The sequence below is a fragment of the Cydia pomonella genome, chromosome 11, assembly GCF_033807575.1.
Source record: "Cydia pomonella isolate Wapato2018A chromosome 11, ilCydPomo1, whole genome shotgun sequence".
In the NCBI taxonomy this organism is placed as follows: domain Eukaryota; kingdom Metazoa; phylum Arthropoda; class Insecta; order Lepidoptera; family Tortricidae; genus Cydia; species Cydia pomonella.
This window is the reverse complement of record NC_084713.1, coordinates 1836458-1861102: the sequence shown is the minus strand read 5'-3', so window position 1 is coordinate 1861102 and position 24645 is coordinate 1836458. Positions and strand designations below refer to the sequence as shown.

General features: G+C 38.0%; 1 protein-coding gene and 1 long non-coding RNA gene across 5 annotated transcripts in view; both read right to left on the bottom strand.

Moving 5' to 3' along the window:
- LOC133522611 (syntaxin-binding protein 5) overlaps nt 1-24645 on the bottom strand; it is a 458488-nt gene that overhangs the window by 279500 nt on the left and 154343 nt on the right. The gene's annotated exons all lie outside the window — the stretch shown is intronic.
- LOC133522542 (uncharacterized) lies at nt 20142-21984 on the bottom strand. The gene is made up of 2 exons (XR_009800072.1): nt 21606-21984; nt 20142-20218 (listed from the first exon to the last, which is right to left on the bottom strand). It is a non-coding gene; the product is annotated as an uncharacterized LOC133522542 (long non-coding RNA).

Below are 24645 nucleotides of genomic sequence, written 5' to 3'. Positions count from 1 at the left end.
TACATTTTGTTGTCTAATCTAAAAGTATGATGTTCATTGTTTAAGACTGATTAGTGATTACTGAATTAAATAACATGCTATTTGTTATTTTTCTTTTATTTTTTAAATCAGGTATTAATTTATTCACTATGTATCACTATACAGGCAAAATGTGTATCATAGTTGGTCTGTAAGTACTTACTACTTGTGTCGAATATAGGTATAAGATGAAATTTTAACCACCAGCCATACTCTGCGCAGTGACTTTACAGGTCATACTGAACAACTTTTATTATGGGACCAATGCCGAATCACGCAAGAAAATTTGGATCTGGAATGACACCCACTGGCTGTGCCCTACCACACAAAGCGAGATGACATTCACAATGCCCATACCTCTCTTTTGGACGTAGTTTAAGGACGTACCCGAGTCCATGACGCATGCTCGCCACACCGCTGCTTAAAATAAGCTGACGCACCGTAAATTGAACTGCGCAAAAATCGCAAAAAATATTACACGGAGATCTTATGGCAGACACCGTACCGGTGACGTAAAAGACGCAACTGTTTTGCGAACAAAAAAGATTCGCGTGAAGCACGTCACTGCGATTCCGTACCGTCACCGTTTTTTAAACATCGGTGTGGGGAGCATGCGTCAAAAACGGTACGCATACGACGCGTCACTGCGATTCCGTATCGTGACCGTTTTTTAAGCTGCGGTCTGGTCGCACCTTGTATTGTATTGTATTGTATTGTATTCGGGCGATTTTTCCGCAACTCGACGACTTGCGCCTATTTTGCGTGATATGTTGGGGGTGGGCTAGTCCTGCCAGCCCAGCTCCTCGAGGAATCCTATCAAACCTTTGATGTTGAGTAGGACCTCGGGGAGGTCTCTCGGAGATCCGAGATGTTTAGCCCTGTATGGAGTCACTCCGCTGCATTCCAGCACCACGTGAGAGGCTGTTTCTTCTGTCTCCATGCAACCTCGGCACAGGGGACTGTCTGTGACACCTGTTGTGAAAAGATGTTTGTTAAATAGTCCATGACCTGTTATGACACTGGTTACCATACTCAGTCGGACCTTCCCTAGTTGCAGGAGCGCCCTTGTGAGTTTTCCGTTGATGCCAGGCATGGCTTCTTTTGCCTGTCTGCATCCAGTCTGGTTCAGCCAGTGTTCTGTGTGTAGTTTCCCTGTACGTGCCAGCAGCATTGAGCGTACCTTGCTAAATGGTATCGGAAGAATCGGTTCCGGACCAATCGCCCCCGCATTCGATCCTTGCCTGGCAAGCTCGTCCGTAGCATCGTTACCTCGGGATCCACTGTGTCCCTTGATCCATTGTAGGGTGATCTTGTTATTATGACACCATTAGTCGTTCGTGGCATTCGTGTATAAGTTTGGATGTAACTATATGGCTATTTAGAGCCATATTAAGACTGCTCTACTGTCGGAGAGTATGCGGATGGAGGATCCTACTACCTTCCTTGCAGTGATGGCAGCCGCCGCGTTTATGATGCCCATGCACTCAGCTTGGAATACCGAGTTATGGGCTCCTAGCGGAGTGGTGATCGACATGTTCAGGTCTTCTGAGAAGGTTCCAGAGCCCGATCCGCTGTCTGTTTTGGACCCATCAGTGAAGATTCTCAGCTCCCGGGGATTGAGTCCTTCATGATTGTCGTCCTCATATAACTGTATTTTGTAACTTTTATCGAAGATAGCTTGTTTGTGAATCCGGTCCGTGCCTGACCTAAGCACTGGAAATTCGTCATACACCTTTTCCAGGCATTTTGTGTGAAGAGCTCCTGTGATGTTAGACCATATCTTGAGGGTTCGCAACCTTACCGCTGAGAGACTGGCCTCTTGCTGTATGTGTAGGTGCAGCGGTGGAAGGTTTAGCATGACCTCCATGGCTGCAGTCGGGGTAGACCTCGTGCAGCCAGTGGTGGCCGCGCATGCGAGCCTTTGAAGTCTTTGTAGTTTGTCTCGTACGTTGCTTAGGTTTGTTCTTGGCCACCAAACCAGAGCACCGTAACAGAGTAAGGGGCGGATTATCGTCTTATAGAGCCAGAGGGTAATTTTCGGGTTGAGTCCCCACCTCTTACCAATCATCCTTCTGCACTGCCAGAAGACAACTCCCGCCTTGTCTATCCGTTTGTTGATGTGGTTGTTCCAATTGAGTTTATTGTCGAGAGTTAGTCCTAAGTACTTAACTTCATCGGACAGCTGTAGCTCAGTTTGGAAAAGTGTTGGTCTGGTAAAGTTGGTCGCACCTTTATATGGGACAGTCAACATTTTTTTCGCGATTTCGGAATTGGTCCCATAGTAAAAGTTGTTAAGTATGACCTATAAAGTCGCTGCGCAGAGTATGACTGGTGGTTAAAAGTTCACCCTGTATAAAAATTTTAAGTAAAAAGAAATATGTACCTACCTATGATTAAGACGAAAAAAGAGACTAAACGTCGAAGTAAGGTAACATTATTGTGTCTGGTTTTTATAATTTTAATTATAATTTCAGTAATTAAAACCGATACTCTATAAATTCCATTCAATACGTATCGTAACAGTCACCACAGTTTCGACCGGTAAAAGCCAGTTATCGTTACCCATGCGCAAATAAATGAGTGTAGCTTCATTGTTTATTACTCGATCTGTATGTTTTAAGGCTCATTATATTCCTTGATAATGAAGCAATATGTTTTATAATAAACAAAATTTGCGAAATGCTAATATTTACGGAGATTTTTACAAAATAAAAAATAATAATTTTATAAAAAAACTGTTTTTTGTGATTATTTTTTTTCCTATAGGTTTCACGTAAATGTTTGTAGAAAAGGAAATAATCTCCATAATATAAGCTATTATTTGACACCTCGATGATTAAAATCGGTTAAGTGGTTTTCGAGATACACCGCCAAAAAGAATAGGTCCGGCCGCCATCTTTGTGACGTCATTACTATCCCCTCCACCATTTTTCCGCTTTACTACCGCATGTACGGTGATCAGGAGAACTGTCCGAACACATTGATACCGGTTGTGGGTAAGGCCGAGCTGAGTCAATTAAATCTGGCCTCGGAGCGGCTTGGCGACCGTACTATAAATTAATCCCCAATATGTCCTTTATTACAACGCCAATAAATTTTGTCAACGGATATCGGTTATTGGTGTAAAGTTGATTTGTCTGAATAACATATGTATGTAGTGTTGGTAGGAACTCAAGTATTTTAGAGTAAATTTAAAGAACTCGACTCGTTTTTATGAGACTCGGCCCTTAAATAACGAGTCTTTTAAGTCCCGAGGCGAGTCCTTTATTGAGTCTTTTTTAAGAGCAACTCAAAAGGACTCGAGCCTCCGAATAAAGACTCCGGCAACAAATCGGCGGCCGAAAAAGGCAACCAAAAAGCAGCCTTTGTTTATGTAAAATTGTCTAGAAGTCGATCCCTTATCATTCACCCTAAACCGAAACCAATATATCATTTATCTGCTCTCTAATCTGAAGGATCCCTCGGTTTTCGCATCATAAATACTTTCGAGAGGACTTATAAGATAACATGACGTAGAATAGATTTGAAGCTACCCTACGAGCGGATGTATGATTGTAATTAATTATACTGTCATAACATTAAACTTGTTAATTTCATTACTTATACATAACCTAATTAAATGCAAAAATTTCATTAATAAGGGCTTGTTCTTAGGATTACTTATTTCGGAAGGAATTTTCATTTTGTAATGTATTTGGCAACGTAATGTACTCAAATATTCACCTAAACATTCTAAATATATAATTCTTATTGGGAATCATCACAGGATGTAAGTTGCACCTATTAATGTACGAACCTAATGTATCTGCCTATGTCTGTTTTTTTTTCTCAATAAAATAAATAATCCGGTAAATGTAGGTAGCAGGAAAAATTCAATAAGTCGAAATATAACTTAAAGAAAATTGTTTTCATAACGAATTCCATAAAGTACAAATTTATTCCTAAGTTCCTGTTGAGTTCTTAACTTATTCCCTTTTTTCCATTAAGCTCGGCCCTTTCAGCATTAAGTGCTTTGTGTAATTCTCAGATGAAACAATCAAAGCTAACTTAACTGTACCAATCAAAATAAAAGAACGACAAATTGCTTCATAAAAGCGTAGTCAAGAACAAAATAAGTACCTACAAGCAATTTAAGCTCATTAAGCAACACTATTGACGCCGACACAGCGCCTCGCGTAAAATAACTCTTCAAATTTTATTATATAACAAAACCGAGGTAACGAGCGAGCAAAGTTTCCCGGGCGGATCGGCAAGGGAACCCTGGTAACCCGAGTACCGGGTAACCCGAACAGAAACTAGATACGCTTGCCCGGAACAATACCGACGGTGCATTTTATTTTGAAGACTAACTTTACTTTATGTACGAGTAAGCTGGGTAATGCAATATTCTTTTTCTTGGCATTAAAACGACTGCTCATTTAGTAGTTTTTTTTTTTCAAACAAAGCTGTTTTAACTTTGAATGCGTTAAATGTTTCTTACATACACCGTGGACTGACAAAATCCGACAAATTATAAAGGATTTGCCACACTGGATGCGTTGTGCGGTCTGCGGTCAGGTCAGGTCAAATTGAAATATATGTAATGACCTGACCGCAGACTGCAGAACGCATTCAGTGTGTCAAATCCCTAAAGGTGTATTCTTGGCCGCATTTAGAGACTAAAATGTGATTTAAAGTTTTCTGAAATCGGTCTCGTTTAATGACATAACTACTGACAATTCTTTTGAAAATTTGTTTTTGTAATATCTTACTGAAGTGATTTTTTAGTTGCGATGCTGCCACTACGTGACTAGGTAGGCACTTACTTATTTATTGTAATGTTTTTTGCGAAGATGTACAAAGAAAGAACGTGTCATGTACAACGTGTAAGCATAAATATGAGAATATATGTTTTGTATAGGGCATTTTGATCATCTTGCCCGCTTAGCTGATTCTGGTCCTGAATGTACTTGAAATTCCGTAATTTGAAAGTTTCACACGTTTCGATTCTATGTAACGGCATTAAAGTTCAAAAATGACAAACCTTCAAATTCCGTGACTGTATCTTCATACTGTTTCACTTCATGGTAATACCGTTGACAAATTAGGTTTTATATGTACAAGCTTCAGGTTCTACTATGGAGGGTAGAGGTAAGGAGAACAATCTCTTATGGGAGAACTGTTGCAAAAGTGTCTAGCTGGCAATAATAAATAATAGTTCGAAATATCTCCGGTGGTGCTAGGGTTGCACAAGAACATGACATGAACTTAGACGTTATTGACAAAGTGAAGTGATGCTGCGCTGTTAGTGATGTTTTTTTTTATCAAAATCAAAAATTTGTTCATGGCGCCAGCTATTTAAGGTTTTTTCATGGACACTTTTCATACACATAGATTGTTCTCCATACCTTTACCCTCAATAGGATCTACTTTTAAACTTTTGAAATCAACTGTCTAAATCGCAAAAAGGCGAAGAGAACATCGTCCGATACATCGAGTCGATAAGTCAAGTAGACAGGCGAATGGAGAGCCCGTGAGCCAAGTACACCTGCCGTCCAGGTATTATTTGGTCGTGTACGTCAATAGTATTACAAAGTACTACATGGGACTTTTTTCTCCTAGTGGAATCAATGGTGGTTACGATTCAGAGTAGGAATAACCTATAATTTCTGGGATTCCTGCGCGCACATTAAAGAAACGGACAAGTGGGAGTCGGACTCGCCCACCGATGGTTCCTTACTTATTTAGTATTTGTTGTTATAGCGACAACAGAAATACATCATGTGTGAAAATTTCAACTGTCTAACTATCATGGTTCTTGAGATACAGCCTGGTGACAGACGACGAGACGGACGGACGGACGGACAGCGGAGTCTTAGTAATAGGTTTTACCCTTTGAGTACGGAACCCTAAAAAATACTTACCAACCTTTTAAACACAGGTATTACCAGACTTAATTTCTTTGTTTCCAATGGTTTTTATTACAGCATCCTCATTAAAACTTATCATTTTCATTCACATTGCAATATTTACACTTCTCGGAAGACTACGAATTATGTGTCAAATTCCAGTATGTTACGAAATAGTCTTGCTAAGCATTCAAACCAAATCAAGAACACGTCGCCCCACAGGGACAGTATCAGTTAATTAAACCAACTAATCTCTCTATTCCCTTTGCGATGCACTTACAGCATAGAGAATTCCAGAAACTCCGCTCTTGAAACACTCAAATGAAATTCCGTAGACGCTCTGGAGTATTGTAAGGAGTGGAGTTTCTATATATTCCCCTATGATGTGCTGAAATGTCTGACAGCAGTACATGGATTATCACCAATAGATTCATCAATTTCCGCATTATAAAAGCTTATGAAGACCGCGAGGTCATCCCACAAACTTGGCCTCTAGTTACTTTTAAAATACTACACAGTTGCACGAGCACGACTCACTTGCATTCTACACTAGTACCCTTACCACGAGTTTGACACTGACACATTCACTAGCGACTAACTCACAATCTATCTCCCTCGACTTTGGGGCTAATGAGATGCACTGCGTTTGGGTTGACGCAGTCGCTAGCGTTTAAGGCCGCGTAAAAGTCATGGTGAGAGTATATTTTTGGCAATTAGTGTGGATGAATCCACTTTTTTGTGAGACATACCTTGATTAAGTTCCCCTGGACAAACATTTACATGGTCTGCGGTATACTAAGCAAGTAAGTAGACTTAGTAAAACATGATACAACATATTTTCATCTAACAAAATATACTACTTTTGTCCCATGGACAACGAGATAAAATAACAACACAAAAAAGTTGATCCACACTTGTGATTTACTTAAACGGAGACTTCAATGAAATGGGCCGTCTCTTATTTAAGTTACGATAAAGCGCGCGGTTTGTTTATGCGATAAACGCGGAGTTGACGATGAGTCGCTTACCGCTGCATTTACCGCATAAATAATGTATGGGCATTTGATTATTTAATGTAAATTAGGTGTGCAGCAAACGCATCGCGTTTAACGCTGCATTCATCGCATAAACCAACCGCGCGCTTAAGAGCGCCAATATGTCATGATAGTAGATACTATTACGTCTCAAATACTCCATCTATTAAGTGATCTGTGCGCCTCAGTGCATGGAATTAGTCGCGTTCGACTGTGTCAGACTAATTTCGGCGAATGAGTTCGCTCGGCAAATTGGAGTTTCGGGTTAGTTTAACTGTTTCTAATGCAAGTTTTATTTGTTCCGCTTTGTGAAAGGCTTTTGTTTACACGGCAATGTGTCATCTAAGTAATTAAACATATATTATAGCCATTTGTATTATCCCCTCATTGCTGAGGCTTGGGATAAATTATGCGTAAATAAATAAACATTATACGACAATTTTACACAGATCGAGCAACACACTGTACTCAGCTACCTAAGACTTACTTTGTGGGTATAGATGACGATATTTAAATCATTTTTAAAATAATATAATACATGCTTCACTCAGAAACGAATATTTGTGATAAAAATAAAAGCTTTGTTATTGTATTAAAGCATGTATATGTGTATTGTCGAACACAAATGATAATACCTCGAATGCAGGTGAGTACTCGACTCGCGAGCTCTCCTGTCCACTCGCCCGACCACTCGATTCGACGTATCCGATGCTCACCCTTTCACAATTTGTAGTTTCATTTAACAGTCACAGCTAGTTCCAATTTAGAATAATTGAGTACTAAAACGTAGAAATAATAGAATAAATCTAAAATTTATAGAAAATTGAACACAGGTACGAGTATTATAATTTAATTACATCGCAGAAAAACATTGTCACAAATTTAAACAGTCAAAAAAATGTAACGTGAGCTTACTTCTTTGACAAGCTATCAGTACTGTGTTGCCGACAGCTCGGACGCAATGCAGGTGAGCACTTAACTCGCGAGCTCTCCACTCGCCCGTCTACTCGACTCGACGTATCCGATGCTCTCTTTGGCCTTTCGCAATTTGGACAATCTACTTCAAAGAAGTAGTTTGTACTTTCCTTTTACAGTAAGAGTTTAAAACGAACTATTGTTATGTCGTAATATTAAAGAGCCTCAGCTGACTTTATAATTATAAATAACTGTTCAAAACATTTTCAATTGTTTTTTATTGACTTTTTACGTGTGTAACATTCAGGGCTTATGACGATATACTATCTTACGCTTCTAGAAAGTATTTTCGCAAAATACCGGTAAAGGCATGCATTTACTGTTATCGACGAAGTACCTTCCCAAGCGTAGCTTGGCTACTGTTAAGTAATTAATATGATGTATACAATTGTATACTATTTTCAGGCGTTTTTAATTTCTTCTTTTCTTATAAATCTTACTTAACTTTATTATTGTCTATAAAAAACATATAAATTTCTCATATATAAAACTTTCACTTTAATCAAGTGCTAATCAAATGGATCTTTTTCTATACAAACTTCCATATATTGTAACTTCATTTCATTGTTCTCGAGTATATTGTAAACTGTTTGCACGTTAGTTTTTACACATATAAAAGCTTTTCCAGACAAAGAGCATTAAATGGAAACAAAACTGCTTTGCAAACGCCAAAGTAAACTATTAACACCTGCCAACACTGTCAAATGCCCACGGGAGCAGGTGTAACGCGTTTCAGAGCGCACGGAACTGCAACGTGCAACTTTGCACAACCAAACACACTGCAGTATCCTGGGGAGACATTGCGACGACTTACAGAGTAAGGGAAATCTCAGACAGGCCAAACCGTCTAGCATGAGTTGCGTTCTCGCGCGCGAGTCCATACATCGAGCAAGATGTATGGAGTCGCACGCGAGAACGCAACTTAGGAACAGCAGGTCAGGAGGGCAGTCCGAAAATACATACATTTTGACACCAAAAAATATTTTTTGACAATACATTATTTATATAGCAGTCTCTAGATTGATCATATAATATAGGACATGATAAAATCCGGACAACCAGTAGGGTAAACCGTTTCTAACTGACCACCTTTTACTAAAAAGGATTGAATGAATTAATTAAAGTTTTTTCATAAGAACATATGGTACAGTACACACACAATCCAAGAAAATTTACAGAACGAATGTTCTTAGGTTTACTTGAATTGTGTGAATAAATAAAAATAATTCTAATTTTAACCATTATTGTGTAAGAAGACCAGTTATTGGAAGGTTAATAATAGGTTTACCATATAATTTGATAGGTATATTTTTCTAATAAATGCTCATTTCAATCTGAATCCTCCTTGACACGACTCGCAGTGTATCTCACTTGCATCAATAAATGCGAATTTAAAATGTAGACACCGCTCAATGCACGAGCCAATACGCTTAGTAAGCTTTGTGAACAATTCGGCACAAACAAACTACCAACACGGCAAAAGCAAAATGCAGTTGCAAGGTTCTGCAATAGGCTATTCAAAATGCAGGTGCAAGGTTCTGCAATAGGCTATTCAAAATGCAGTTGCAAGGTTCTGCAATAGGCTATTCAAAATACAGTTGCAGGGTTCTGCAGTTGGCTATTCAAAAGGATAAGTTTGAAGCTAGACAGGAATTTCAAAGTACTCTCGATGGACAAAGGTAATTCGGGAACTTCGGGGATAGAAGGATTAAAGTTAATTTGTGTGGCTAAGTTTTAATATGATTTTAGACTAAAGTCAATACCTATTTATTTAAGCTGTAATGAATAAAATAAACTTCGTGTTTTCGTCCGACGAAATTTAATCCGATATTTCATGCGTTTTTTTATCAAAACCTGACGATGTTCAACAACGGTGTCAAATCGAATAACCTAACCTAATAGCTCATATAACATGAAAAGGTTTTCTTACGGCCCGATTCGAAAAATGATTAAGAAAAGTTTAAGATTTTGGAAAGATCTCTAAAAGATCGATAACTAAACGACATGTCAAAATTGACGTTTATTTCGATTCCGCTGTGATCCCAATAAGATTTATCTACGATAATTCTAACGTCAAAGTGACATTGGTTGCCCGAATCGAGCTGTTTCTCTCATTTATACGTCATACAAACGATATCCAAATGAGAACTTATCTAAACCAGAACTTATCGTTATCGGATTTCATTCTTCGAATCGGGCCGTTAGTAAGTTTTAGCAAATAAAAGCAAAATAGCAAATAATCAATATTGTGGGACAATCTTCCACAAATTGACCCAGCCCCACAGTAAGCTCAATAAGGCTGGTGTTGTCGGTCCGGTCACGTTTGAAAATATCGATACGAAAAAAGTGCCAAAAATATGTATACACGACTTTATTGCCCATATATTGCCCATTATTAAGGTGGTGTATACATATTTTTGGCACTTTTTTCGTATCGAGATTTTCAGACGTGACTGTACTAGACGACGATCAGTGTGTATTTTTGACCGCATAACCAAAGGGTAGTTAGTTTAGGCTTTAATGAACACACTTTCATAGGTTTTATGAAAAACAGACGACTTTTATTTTTCCATATAAAATAACTCAGCATATATCACTTTTGTACTCACTCAAAACGTCGCGTTTAATGGCGCAACTTCACACCTGTCACAAGTGACTATGATGTAGTTACGAAATACATTGCCACTCGAAAAAAGAAACTTAATTATGCTATGGAAGTTAAGAGTTAATAAAAAAATTATTTCAGAATCGTTTTATAGCACTAAAACCTACGTCTAGTTTAAGTTCGCGGGTGTATCAAAAATACACACTGTATATATCGTCGTCTAGTATAAACATACAGATAAATAGAAAACATCCACTCAGTAACACATATATGTGAAGAACACACCAATAAATGCCCATACCAGGATTTGAACCCGGGACCTCTTACCGATTAGGCTAGGAGGACATTAAAAGTAAACCAACCTAACTACATGTTTTCAACTTTCGACGCCTTAGCTTAGATTAGACATATTATAGGACCTGGGTATGTTCTTGAACTACGTCGAAAAGAGAGGTATGGGGACATTGGGGACTCTATTTCATCTCGATTTATGTGGTAGGGCACAGCGGATGTCATTCCAGATCTAGAGCAGAGCCCAACTGGGGAAGCACCTCCACCTTACAGAAACCCGCAGCCAAATAACACTAGACCCTACTCATAGTGTTGTGTTCCTGCCGGTGAGTAAGGTTGCCAGAGCTCAACGAGGGTGGGTGTTAGGGTCCTCTAGAGTTGCTAGCGTCCAAGGGCTACGGAGACTGCTTACGCGTACTGCGTACGTATATAAAAAAATATATATTTTTTACCCACCCTAAAATCTAATTACCTAGAGTCTTCTTAATCTTCATCCAGTCAGCAATAATGAAGCTTACCGTCTATTTTTCACAAAAAAATTCAACGTCAGATGGGATTAATAGTGACGGCTGAACGCTTATCTTTAGTAAAAAGATTGAAAAATTAGAGCTTAACTAGAACCTAGGGGATTTAGGTTTAGAGGTAATTGGTCCCAGGTGATGGTCTAGAAGTTAGGATAATTATAGCTAGCTACCAGAAAAGGCGGTTTTGTTGAACTTAATGAATGATTAGATTATGTACGCCTATATTTTGAATTCACTTTACTGAGTAGAAATATTTTGTCATTAAGTCGTACTGGCAGATGAGTAAAGTGAAAAAGGTAATGTTTTGATAAAACATAATTTAATTTAAATGATTCTAAATATGAAAACCCATGTTGGTAAAAATAGTCTTAAACCTTCCCTAAAATTTTCATTCATATAAATTATTTTAAGTATTAATTAAAAGGATCCACAAACTTACTTCTTATTAAAATTCAGCGAAACAATGAATAAGAATAATGTTATTCAACAGTTTCAACGCCGACCCGCAGCGTTGCAATCTCCCGTCTACTGCTACGTCTCGTAGTGGCTACGAACTTGCTACGAAACTACCAAGATATCTCAAGTCGTAGCTCGAGAGGGGGGTAAATAAAGGCTACTATTCTAGCTAGTGAATTGTTCTTACAGCCCGATTCCAAGAATGAATAAGACACGTTTAAGATCTTTAAAAGATCGATAACTAATGACATGTCAAAATTGACGTTTATTTCGATTCCGCTGTGATCCATGTATGAAAATTGCTTTTAAAAAGTTGTTTTTACAGCGTAAAGTCGTATCTCGAATACCAACAGTATTCAAATTAGTGATATCTAGTTATATAATTGTATTTGACATTTTATATAAATTTCAATTATTTTTTTGTAATTTTACTGATTATTTATTTGCACGCTTGCATGCCAGCTAGATACATAACCTGTAAAACATAGTGTGTCGATGTAAATAAGTAATGTCTGATTTCTGGAAAAAATTAAAAACGATATTCTCAGTGAGTGTGTGAGAAGAACATGAACTTACTGGGCGTTAAGGCATATGATATTATCTACGAAGTACATTATCAACGTTTAAATCGAGAACAGTACCCCTAGTGTAAATATTTTCGACAGCGAAACGTGACGTACGCGTTTGCGTTAAGTGTCATTTTGTATGAGATTTTTGAGTTTCCAAAACGTCCCGCTTGGCGCGCTGTTCAAAAACCCATACAAAATGAGACTTAACGCAAACGCGTACGTCACGTTTCGCTGTCGACTAAATTTACACTAGGGGCACAGAACAAAAGACTAACGCAACGGAGCAACAGACATAAAACCTCTCAAGGCGTTGGTCCTTCACGACTTTCAACTGTAGTTTCTAAAAAGTTGCAATTTAAGTGAATCTTCTTCTGAAAGTTTCACTTAAGCTTTGTGCGTTAAAAGCTGGCGAAGCTTTAAGTGGTCTTGAGGGTTCTCGGAGATAATTATTGAAATTGTAAAATAGTTTGAGTTAACTTTTTTATGTGATATTGCATTTAAACTTTTGTGAGACAGAGTAACATGTAATATATATTATTATACCGATTTGTTGACGCCCCTCGCTTGAAAATTAAGAATTAAGCTCTACAAAATATATTCGTACATATACATATATATATATCATGTAGTAAGAAAAGAGTATAATTTTATGAGATAAAATGTAACGACTGAATTTTTTTTTTATAGGACTGTATCTCCTAAACCGTGTGTCGTACGCAAAAATAATCAATTTATCGTTCCCCTTATGATAACTCTAATAAGTTTTTTGTTATTAAAAAACACAAAAAGAAAAAAAAAGTGTAATGGCAGAATGACGACAAACCAAAAACATTGCTTATAGGTTTTTTATGGTTGAATGCCAAGACGTGTCACAGTTTGTCGTTTAAAAAAAAGAAGTTTGCTTTACAGGCCTAGGCTGTAAATTCCTTTACATATCATCTTCGCTCATCGCATCGGATATATAGTATTTCCGGCCCTTATTTGCAAGTCAACATTTCATTGCAAGTCTGAGAACAGAATATTTACTTAGTTGAGGTAGAAGTACTAGTGCTCGACGCTGCACTAGTACTCGACATGGGCACTTTATGTCAAAGTGACAAGTATTAAGTTCGAATACAGAAAAATCTTCTGTTGTTCAAATTTAGCCTATATTTCCATGAAATTAAGTGGCCATGTCGGTGACTAGTGCAGCGTCGAGCACTAGTACTTCTACTTTACTTATTTATCAACATCGAACAAAGAAACAAGTAGTAAAAGAGCTAAAGCGTTTTAGTATAGTACAATACTACAATGTTCGTACGGGCCGCGTCGCCGCGGGCCGCTTTAAGTGCAAAATGTTGTCGCGTTAACGTTTTATAATGGTACATTATGGTCGATAGACAGGGTTTTAGGAAATGATTACTATTACTAGGTTCTGCCTGCCGCTTCGGCCACGTAGAAGATATTAAAACGTGTTCATAGCACTTTTTGAGCAACTGTATTAAAATAGTACATTACGATACAAATGCGAAAAATAGGTAATTCGAATTACCTATTCGCACATGAATCGTACAACGTTTTACAGTACATATGGCCCTTTAAATGTTTGACACAGTAACGTATATTTCGCACTAGTGCGGTAATGTAGCACCATATGTACTGTAAATTCCTTTACAGGCATAGCAACACGGTACAGTTAACATAAATCTGGACATTACCATAACGTAAGCAAAAGCGAAACGCAAACATTTGCAGCAACGACAGTGGCGCGGCGAAAAACGCCCGAGCCAAGTCACTTCATGAATATTCAAATTTCGAAGTGTGCATAACAAAATGGCCGACACTAGGCTTTGGAGAAAAAAGCAATTTGTTCTGTTTGCTTGTGAGGTGTGAAAAATTGTATTGTAATTGATTTTACTGAAACCGTGTGTACGCCGCGCCTATCGTGTGCAGCGCGTCATAGTGCCTTGCCGAAATGTACAGTGGAGTTCATGAAGAAATGTATACATATTTATGAACACGACAGTACGAAGGTTGTGATATTAGGCTGCCGCGCGGGTCAGTTGACGTCATTGGCGGCCAAATGGTAATTTTTTTTAACACATATGTAAGGACTTGGTTATTGCAACAACGACATATTGGAAGTGTTTTTATTCGTAAAGCGCTATCTCACTCTTACATTATTGTTTTAACATGTCTATCCTTATTACTCTAGTGGTGTTATTACATATCGAATGAGATTATTATGATCCGACCTAACGCTGATTGGTGCTCACGACCAATGTCATATCAAAATAAGATCAAAATCTTCACAAATTATTGAATCAGAATCCGCCTTTATGCTGGGGAGAGAAAAAAACAATTATATTTATTTGCTTGCGAGGCGTGAAAAAGTTAATGTGTATCTACTTTACTCAACTTCTGCAAGCAAAACTGGATTTTGCTTCGTTCGCGACTTGTTTAAGGGGCTGTCAACACCCAATGTCCTTGAAATTGATGTTACTTAAACAGTTTTTTAAGAAAGACTATTTGTTTTAGTCAAGTAAGAAAAATATATGTTCATATTAATTAGAGGTATATTTCAAAGACCGTGGTTGTACTCGATACATGATTGAACGAAATCGGCTCGATAGAAAATAATTGCAAAGATTGGTCTTAAAATCACAATTAAACGGTTCTATGTCTTTATTGTTTTGACTTATGGGTCTGCAATTAAAATCACAATTTCAAAACATTTATATCTAAACCGCTAATGAGTAAAATATTACACTAATAATCCACTTTTTTTATTTAAATAATTTTCTTATTATTCCCTTGCCCAGGCCCAGTAACATGCGACAGTGCTTTCTCATTTACTCCGATACAAATAGACAGTGTGCGCGCTTTAGGTATTGACAGCCTCTTAAGTTAAATTTATTTAAGTAATTTAACACAATATTAAAAGGTTAATAATGTACGTTATTTAAAAAAACATCATTAAGCTGTTTTTTTTATTCGAATAAAATACCTTTGTATTTTGGGCCAAAGTAAAATTCAATAAAGATTTTAATCCACTGTTAGACTCTCTTTGACGCGTCCTAATTAGGATGCCTCATTAAGTGTGATTTAAATACATCCAAAGCCCTACTTATCGTTGTCACAGAGCCTCGTTTTTAGTTAATATAATGAGGATATTTTACGAATGATAAATGGCTGAAATTTTTATGATGAAATATCAACAACACACACCTTTTACGTGTATACACTTTTCCGTCTAATTTCAATGGATTTACGCAAATTAATGAGGTTGGGTATATTTATGGCCTATATTGTAGATCAAGTTTAATAATCGTACATGACTGACGAACAACGGCTAGATTTTCTTATATTTTAATTTTTTATAATATTTCGGTCTTTGTGCTTCTCTTTAGAATAGTCTGCGGTAATTCCGGACCTAAACGGCCTTCAAACCTTCAAGAAAAGAGCATATTCCCACCCTCAAAGCAGGCAACGCACTTGCAACCCCTTTGGTGTCGCAGGTGTCCATGGGCGACGGTAATTGCTTAACATCAGGAAATTCCTATGTCATAACCTATCCGACGACACCCCATTGGGTTAAAGCGGAAAAAATATCAGCACTTTTCGTGTAGGGGAGGTACCATATTTTTTTTCTAGATTTTCGGCATAATTGACTATATATTCATGCCAAATCTTAGCTTTCTATTATTAACGATCACGGAGCAAAGCCTCGGACAGACAGACGGACATGGCGAAACTATAAGGATTTCTAGTTGACCACAGAACCCTAAAAACCATAGTTAACAACAGTTCAATAAACATAGAAACGCAATCAAACAGCCTAACCCTATTAAGACAGGTTAGTTTCGAACTTTTTCAATTAGGGACCGAATGGAGAACCAGTGAACGAATGAACAAGTGAATGGAAACTCTTGTACCATTGTTCGTTCGAACGAAACAATGGTGGGGTTAATGAGGTTTGGTATCGCATGTTTAATTATAGATTGGATTTGAACGCTTGTAACTTTCGTAATTGATTGCTTTACAGTCAGAGGAAGTAACTAAGCGCATGAAGTGTTTAAAATGATCTACACGTATGCTCTTACACTCTTCGAAAATTAGTTGCATTCGGATCATTATTTACGTAATGTAGTTATATTGGTATTTTAATGTCGTCAGTGTCACAAATTATGTTGTAAAAAATGCTGTCAATGTCCAAAAATTAGTTGCTAATCTTTTCTGAAATATTTTTCACACTGCACCCACACTAGAAAAGTTCTGTTTTGCCCTATGGTTGACTGGAAGAAATGCCTTATCGCATTAATTCCGTACTTATTTGCTGCTATGATCATATAGGTATGACACTAGAGGGTTGCAAGTGTGTAATATCTTTATGAATACCCAGACAATGTCTATCAAAAGTTATTGCAAACGCTCTTGATACATTATGGTTCATCCGGCTGTAGTCGCCGTGCAGGTCAGGGTCTAGACGACTCAAATAAAACTTCTATTTATAATGAAGTGAAGTATAATTTTCGAAAAGGTACTTTTACAAGAGTTTACAAGAGTTCTTGCCAAAACGGATAAATGTAGACAGTGGGTGTTGATAGTATGGAGGATCATGAAAGAGTGATTTGCATTATTTGATCAGTACAAAAGGTGGTTTAAATTTAGGTGCCTCTAATTGGCAGCGACACAAAATATGTGGAGCGCTCCTATTGGTGCTTTTTAAAAGCCTCCGAATACTAGCCGAGCCCGACGGCTGCGTTTAGCTACTGCATTGGGCATATTTTTATATAATAATAAGTTGCATTCGCAACACGGCCTTCGATCCCACCATCTCCACCACTTCCTACTAATTTATTTGACTGTAAAATTATTTTTTACCGTCGATAAGATTTATCGCGCGCGATACGTCCCCGTCGGCTGTCGGATTAGCGGCGACGTGATTAATTGGGAAAAGGTTAGGGTGATATGTGATAAATTTGTTAAGGTTTAAATACGGGAAATTAGACTCTTCAATTTAGGCTATATACATGATTTTATAATACTAGACTAAGAAGCGCTGGCGGATAAAAAGTAAAAAAAAAAACACCGAATCTAGAAATTATCGCATTGGTACAATTGCTTTTGAACTCCCGACCTCATATTTTAGCCGCTCGTATGTTTTTTTTTTGCACCGGTTATATATATCTTATCGGCTTTGCCTAAAGGTTGACTGGTAGAGAATGCCTTATGGCATTAAGTTCGCCTTTTGTACAGTGTGCTTTCTTATGTGCAATAAGGATAAAATAAAATAAAATAAATATTATTGATATTTTATATAAACATGATAAATAGCAAATTCAGATATATCTTTATATTAATCATTAAAGTACAACTCAGAGGCGAATTCTGATTTTTATAACCGGTTATAAATTTGATCTGGATTTGTTCGTGTTAAAAGTGTCATTTCTTTAATCAAAAAAGTCAGCTTTGACAGTTACAGATCACATCTATAACAAATCCAGATAAAATTCCTAACATGTTATTACAATCAGAATACGCCTCCCAGGCTTACTATGCAATCAAATTCAACATTAAGTCCTTGCCTTATTTATTCAATTTCCAGGAATAGCAGAGAGAATTTGCAGAAAACATTTTTCTTTGAAAGTCAAATCGGCTTATGAGACGGAGGAAAAATATTTTCTATCGCCGGTGAAGGTACGACATACGTTGCTATTTTAACCTTTTAACCGTCGTAGTCTGATATATAAGGCGTATAATATTTAGTTCATTTCGCCGCAGACTGATAAATAAGACAAAGCGTAGTGTAACTTCGTACCGACGGCGAAACGAGCACGCTCCATGAAAAATTCTAGCGGTTAAAAGGTTAAGACTACTTATTCGATAGATTTAATTGTTTTTTATATCCAATTTAATTTATCAAAAAAAATATAGGATGTAGATTCAAATATAATTGGCAAGAAAATTATTTGTGTAATGAGCATGGATATTTGGTTCCGAGTTTTAAGTCCTGTGTTTATAAGTCCGCATCTAGGTATTATATAAGTATATCAACGACATTACTGTAAGAATAACGGCTCATTTACACGGTGCGAGAACTCTCATGCGAGTTTCAGTACAGTCGCCATCAGATATATCGGAGCGGCCAAAGTGCTCACAATATCGGAACACGCCTTTATCATCAAGGCATTAAAGTGCTGTTCAGATATTTTTGAGCACCTCGGCCGCTCCGATATATCTGATGGCGACTGTACATTCCGGTATTTGATCGGTCGGCCGAATTGATTGTAACCTCAATAATCCGCAATGTAACTAAAATCGCATGCGAGTTCGCGTGCCGTCTAAATCAGCCTTAAGTGTGGATATGTGAAATGTCTATATTATTTAATTTTGATAGTTAAATGACAATTGTCAATTTTAAATCATATTTCTAGACAATCCACTAATGGCTACATAACATGCCCGCTACACTATGCTCCTCGCGTCGCCGCGATGTTGCCCTCTCTGACCACACACTGCTCTACTCGCGCATTTAATCGCGATGCCTCAAATGGTATCACCAGGCTAGGGGTCATGGGGTCGGGTAACGATCGGTAGCAAAGAGCTGGCCTACACCAGCAGCACACACCGTCCTCCATACGACGGTCAATTGACCTCCCCACATCGGTGGGGAGCGACCCGCCACAGCCGAAAGGCCGAAGCGGCTACTCATACTCCCCCATCCAGGGAGATATCGAATGACATCCATCCATCCATCACGACGCTCCGCACTAGGATGCTCCCTGTGCAACACAATAGACGTAGAAACTGTGGCAGTGCATTTTTAGTAGCGAATTACGTCCACGCGCACGATAGTGTGACTGGCCACTCGCGCATGCTCGCGCTCATATTACCGGCCCTTTGACTCGCGCCAAAAAATCGAGAAAGGAATGGTGGGCGCAACGAGGAGCATGACGGGTAACGTGGCCACACTACGTCTCTGCCTACTTCCCTCGCTACTCCGCATGCCACTCGTCGAGTGTGTGGCAGGGGTATCAGTGTGTCAATTAGTTTTGTGTATGCACAGCTGAACAGGGTGTGGTCAAAGGGAATTAGCTATTCTATAATTAATGGTCAATGCAGTTAATTAAACACAGCAAGTGTAATAACTATTAATTAATTTAATCATTGATCATTATAGCTTTAGGCTGTGGTAAGCTCGGCCGAGCGTTAATATATTAACAAGATACAAAGTGGATGTTCAAAATAAAGACGTCGAGATGTTTAATATGTGCAGGTTGGTCGTTGTACATTGTATTAATGCATCGTTGGCAAAAAGCTGAAACCACAAGAGTGCCAACCGCAACTTTGCTTTTAAAAACTTAATCCATTAACTCCGTAATGAATGGACGTGACTAGTTTCAGTCTCGTTATACACAATAAGTAACAGTATTTCACGCGGCATACTCGTAGCCACGCTCCAACCGCCCCGAATGGAATCCACCCCGCGAAGGCAGAATGACCGAAGATTGACAGAATCTGAGTTCGATTGGCAATGCAGACTTCTGGCCGAAGAGTGTGGATTTCAGCGGTGGGTACCTGCCAAATCCTGCATCGAAACAGGTGACACCACAATGATTTTAAGATTTTTCTTATTGTATGTTTGTTAGACTTGCGAGTAAATCGACGTTTTGTATTGTTTTCGAGCTCCCGGACGCAGACGAAGTTACGCATCTTGTTCACGGGTAACTGAAGAAAGCGGGTGGCGGTTGATTCAAAACTGTTGTTGTATGCGTGTTAGTTTCTAAGATATCTATCCATTTATTGATTTGATTTGGATGCGATGATGGAACGTTAAAAATGCCGGCGTCTAGTGTTATCTCTTATGAATGAGTTTCTGTAAATGAAGATGAAGATATATATAACTACTCCTTTGTTTAACTAATAATTTCGTTTCATACCCCCTGAAATGATGAATAAAGTTACAACTTGTCTAGTCAAAATAACTAACTTAGAATTTAATCTGTCCATAAACATAATTAAACTCCTCACAAACACTAGTGAAATCGTCAAAACTACTCCATGACGTCGTTGGTACGTCAAACTTTAATGTACACGTAAAAAACAGATAAAAACTTACAGAGTTGAATTTTACGAGCAAACCGACACCCTCACGTTTTTATCCGTCATAAAACGTTACATCCGAACTGCTTTTAAATAAATACGTTATCCGACGTACCTCTACATTTTTACGCCACATGCCGAATGACTTGTGGGCCAAGATAACCACGGAGTTGGTAACCCGTGAGTCAAACCGGGGATCCGTCAAACCTCGTCGGCGATGGCGGGATAACTTGGATTCCTTTTTGAGAGACTGGCCAGATGTTGCTCAAAACCGGGACGAGTGGAAGAGGATGGAGGAGGCCTGTGGCTAGCATTGGGACACAATAGGCCCGTAATAATTATGACAACTATTTTTTTATTACGGTTGCGTTTGTGACGTTTGGGGTTTTAAAATTGAAAACCACCATATTACTCTAAACACTTATTTGTTTTGTGCTAAAACATGCTGGAAAGGTTCCTTATAAAGGCTCTAATATAATAGAAGATTATAAGAGTACAACGAAACGCAAGGTAACAAATTTTATGTAAGGAAATGTATCGGTTCTAGCCACCAGGAGGGGGAGAATATAAGTCGAGGAAGACACGTTACAAAAATACATTCTTCACTTACGATTGCGAGAAAAATAAACAGGAGTAAGAAGATTATTTTATCGACCGTTTCTGTACGGTTCCGGAGATTTTACTTTTATATACATTCATAAAGAGTTGTTACAAGGAAAAATAATCCTTTATTATTTAGTTTAAAAAAAGCTATATTTAATATACCTATTTCTTTTGAAGACGTATTTTTCATCATATTTTGATAAGAATTGGTAAATATTGAGCAAAATAAATACAAAATTCACAACAACAAACATCGGTAAAAAATTTATATAATTTTCCGTTAAATACCTTACGCGTTCATAACTCAGAGAATGATTTTGTAGGACATACAGCATTATTGTGCTTATATTGCATATTAGAAGAGGGAACTCTATATATCATATATATCCAGCAAATTTTATCGTATTCTATCAAAAAAAAAACTTCAAAAATATAAAAGTCGGTCCTAAAGTCGAATAGCATTAATAAGCCATACGATTTACAAAGCGAAAATATATGGCCAGCACGATAAATCGCCACAGTGCATTTTATCGGACGTTAACTTTCAAAAAACTTACCGAAAGCTAAAGCTTCCTTTGGAAACCGAGAGCCAGCTTAAACTTTCGAAGCGGCATATTTCACGGCGCTTCGTTCTTTATCGCAATGGATTACGGATAAAAATTGCTTGGCTCGGCTCTGTTAGAGTTGCACAAAGTTCTTGGTCACTGCAGAATGATCAATTACCTGAAAAAACGAGAAAATATAGTGTTAGTGCTATGCTGGGATTGGAAAATAATGTATCATAGGATTCTACGCTTTAATATATGCCCCTTGACTTGTCTAACCATTTTCTGGTTAGTGGAAATATCTATTATCCTCGTGTCTAAGGGCACATACATGACATACAAAATGCGACTTTATGCAGCGATTGTGTCGAAATTGAATCTAAACTAACATAACTAAAGGGGACTTGTTATTAAAATAGAAGTAAGGGAACCTTTTTAAATAGATTAAAAATCCTGTCATCTTAAAAGAATCCACAATTACAGTATTTTATGCAACAGTTGTATAAGAAGGGTCAAAAAAGGCGAGTGGCGTGAGTTACAATGTGAGCCGGAGCCGAAGGCATAGGCGAACATTGTAAAGGAATACGCCACGAGCATTTTTTGACCTAATTATACAACGTTGCATACAATACTTTTCCTACGAGTCAACAAAAATAAATCTTAATTTAGGCAAACAAAGCAAAAGTATATAGCCAAGACGCGCGAGCATACCTTGTTACGCGCCCGGCCCGCGGCCGGCCGGTCAGCGACACCTTCTCGTAACTCATGAGGCCCTGGTACTTGCTACTTGCTAAATTAAATTTTTGGACAGGTTTTTCTCGATTTTGGCCACCGTAGCCTTCGGAGACTAACAAGCAACACTAAGCGGTCTTCGTAGTCTATGGGTGTTGCTATATTACGGGTGTCACATGCATGTTTCTGACTTATGAAGTAATTGTTTTTACTATGCAACCAATGTTAAGTTGGTAGCCATTATAGCAGTAACGTTATAGCGATTAAAAGCACAAGAGCTGTTATGAGGAATAGACAATATAGACTTTTCTTGAAACCTTTAAGTATGTTCTTATATTCGTCTTAATGAATGCATAAATGACAGATAACAGTAGAGGAGTAGGAAAAAATGTATGCAACACTAGCACGAAAACGTAAAACTTATAAACGAAAAAGGATAGTATTTAACTTGTGCCTCCAAAGTTCCTTGTGTTACAAAAGTAATCTAGATAATGTCGGAAAAATATCAGAAGTACAATTATATTACAGTTTGATCTCTATTTCTGAGCTCATTTTCTTATAAAACTCCAATAGTTATTTACGATACAAGTGCAGATAATAGGAAATTCGCAACGAGTGGTGATAAATTAAAACACGACCGAAGGGAGTGTTTTAAATCGACACGAGTTGCGAATTATCTGCACTTGTATCGTACAACGTTTTACAGTACATATGGTTCTTTAAAGTTTCGATATATGCACGCAAAGTGCTCATTCCCGCACGCGTGCGGGAAAGTAGCACCATATGTACTGTAAAGTATTTTATGATAAACACGTTTAACCTGTAACCTGTATAATTTGAATAGTGAGCGGTTCTTGGAATTGAGACAAAATTTAAGGCATAATCGTTATTAAGGCAATAAGTTGAAACACACGTAAACTAGTCTAATAATACTCGAAAATTCTATTTTGTTTACTTCAAGGATCTAAGAGTTTAGGTAGATGGATAAAACTAAATTAATGTGCAATGAAACCGAAACGAGCGAATCCGCATCAGCACGATAGCGTCAATGCTGTGCAGGTTTTATAAAACGTTACATTTCGAGGATTTTTCGCGGCGATATGCGGGTTGTACCGACGGAGATAGATGGTGGAATGGATCGCGTGTTGCTTGTTTCTCTTTTTAGAGAGATAGTGTTTGTCTAGTCCGGTAAACGTGGATGTGACTTGTTGGTGAAAATAAGTTGGATGGTTAGATAATAGGTAATAGTTGAAAAAAGTTTAAAAACTTTTCTTAAGGGCGCCATGAGCCCTATTATAGGAATTCCATATACGAGGGAAAAATCGGCCTTCTCTTCCGCAATTGCAGAGGACGCTGGTTTGGTTCTAGCCTTGGGCACTGGAGGCCTTGGTCACTTGTTCTTTCGCATATGACTTATATGAGATATGACATTTATTTTAGTTTAACAACAATTTTATTTTTCGAGGCTAGCCGACTACCGTTTTATGTTGGTGGAAGTAAATTAATCGTCTTGTCGTTTCTATAATAATATTAAATATACATATTATAGACACATTCTTACACAAATTGACCCTCAGCACACAGCGCGTCAGCGTAAGAGACGCTTAAGCGTATCATAATACGCGCGTTGAACGAGAGCCCTACGAGCACGTACAATTTCAAACAAGTCCGCACACGAAGCGTCTTCGTAGCGTAGCGTATGAGATTTCACACACAGGCGTAGCGTAATACACGCGTAAAAATCAAAACATCTGACATAATTAAACAATAAAAAAATATTTATCTGACGAGACAGTAAGATCGTAGATACAGCCACCGAAGACATCTGAATCCAGCGACTACATGATTTCATCTAATGAGATTGCACTAATAAAACGATTACGCTTACGCGACGCTTGGTGCCCAGAACTCTACGCGTCTCGTACTCGTAATGTTTTTACGATACGATACGCTTACGCGCCGTGTGCTGAGGGCGTAAGTCCCACGGTAAGCCAAGAAGGCTTGTGTTGTGGGTACTCAGACAACGATATAAATAATATACAAATAAATACTTAAATACATAGAAAATATCCATGACTCAGGAACAAATATTTGTGCTCATCATACAAATAAATGCCCTTACCGGGATTTGAACCCAGGACCATCGGCTTCATAGGCAGGGTCACTAGGTCACTACCCACTAGGCCAGACCGGTCGTTAAAAGAATGTATGTACCTCCTGCTGTTGCACACCACAGCACGCAAGCACAGATATAGAGATAATTAATAAGAACAAAGGCGAGAGTTCCTTCATTCCAAAATTGTGTTTGACAAACCATTTG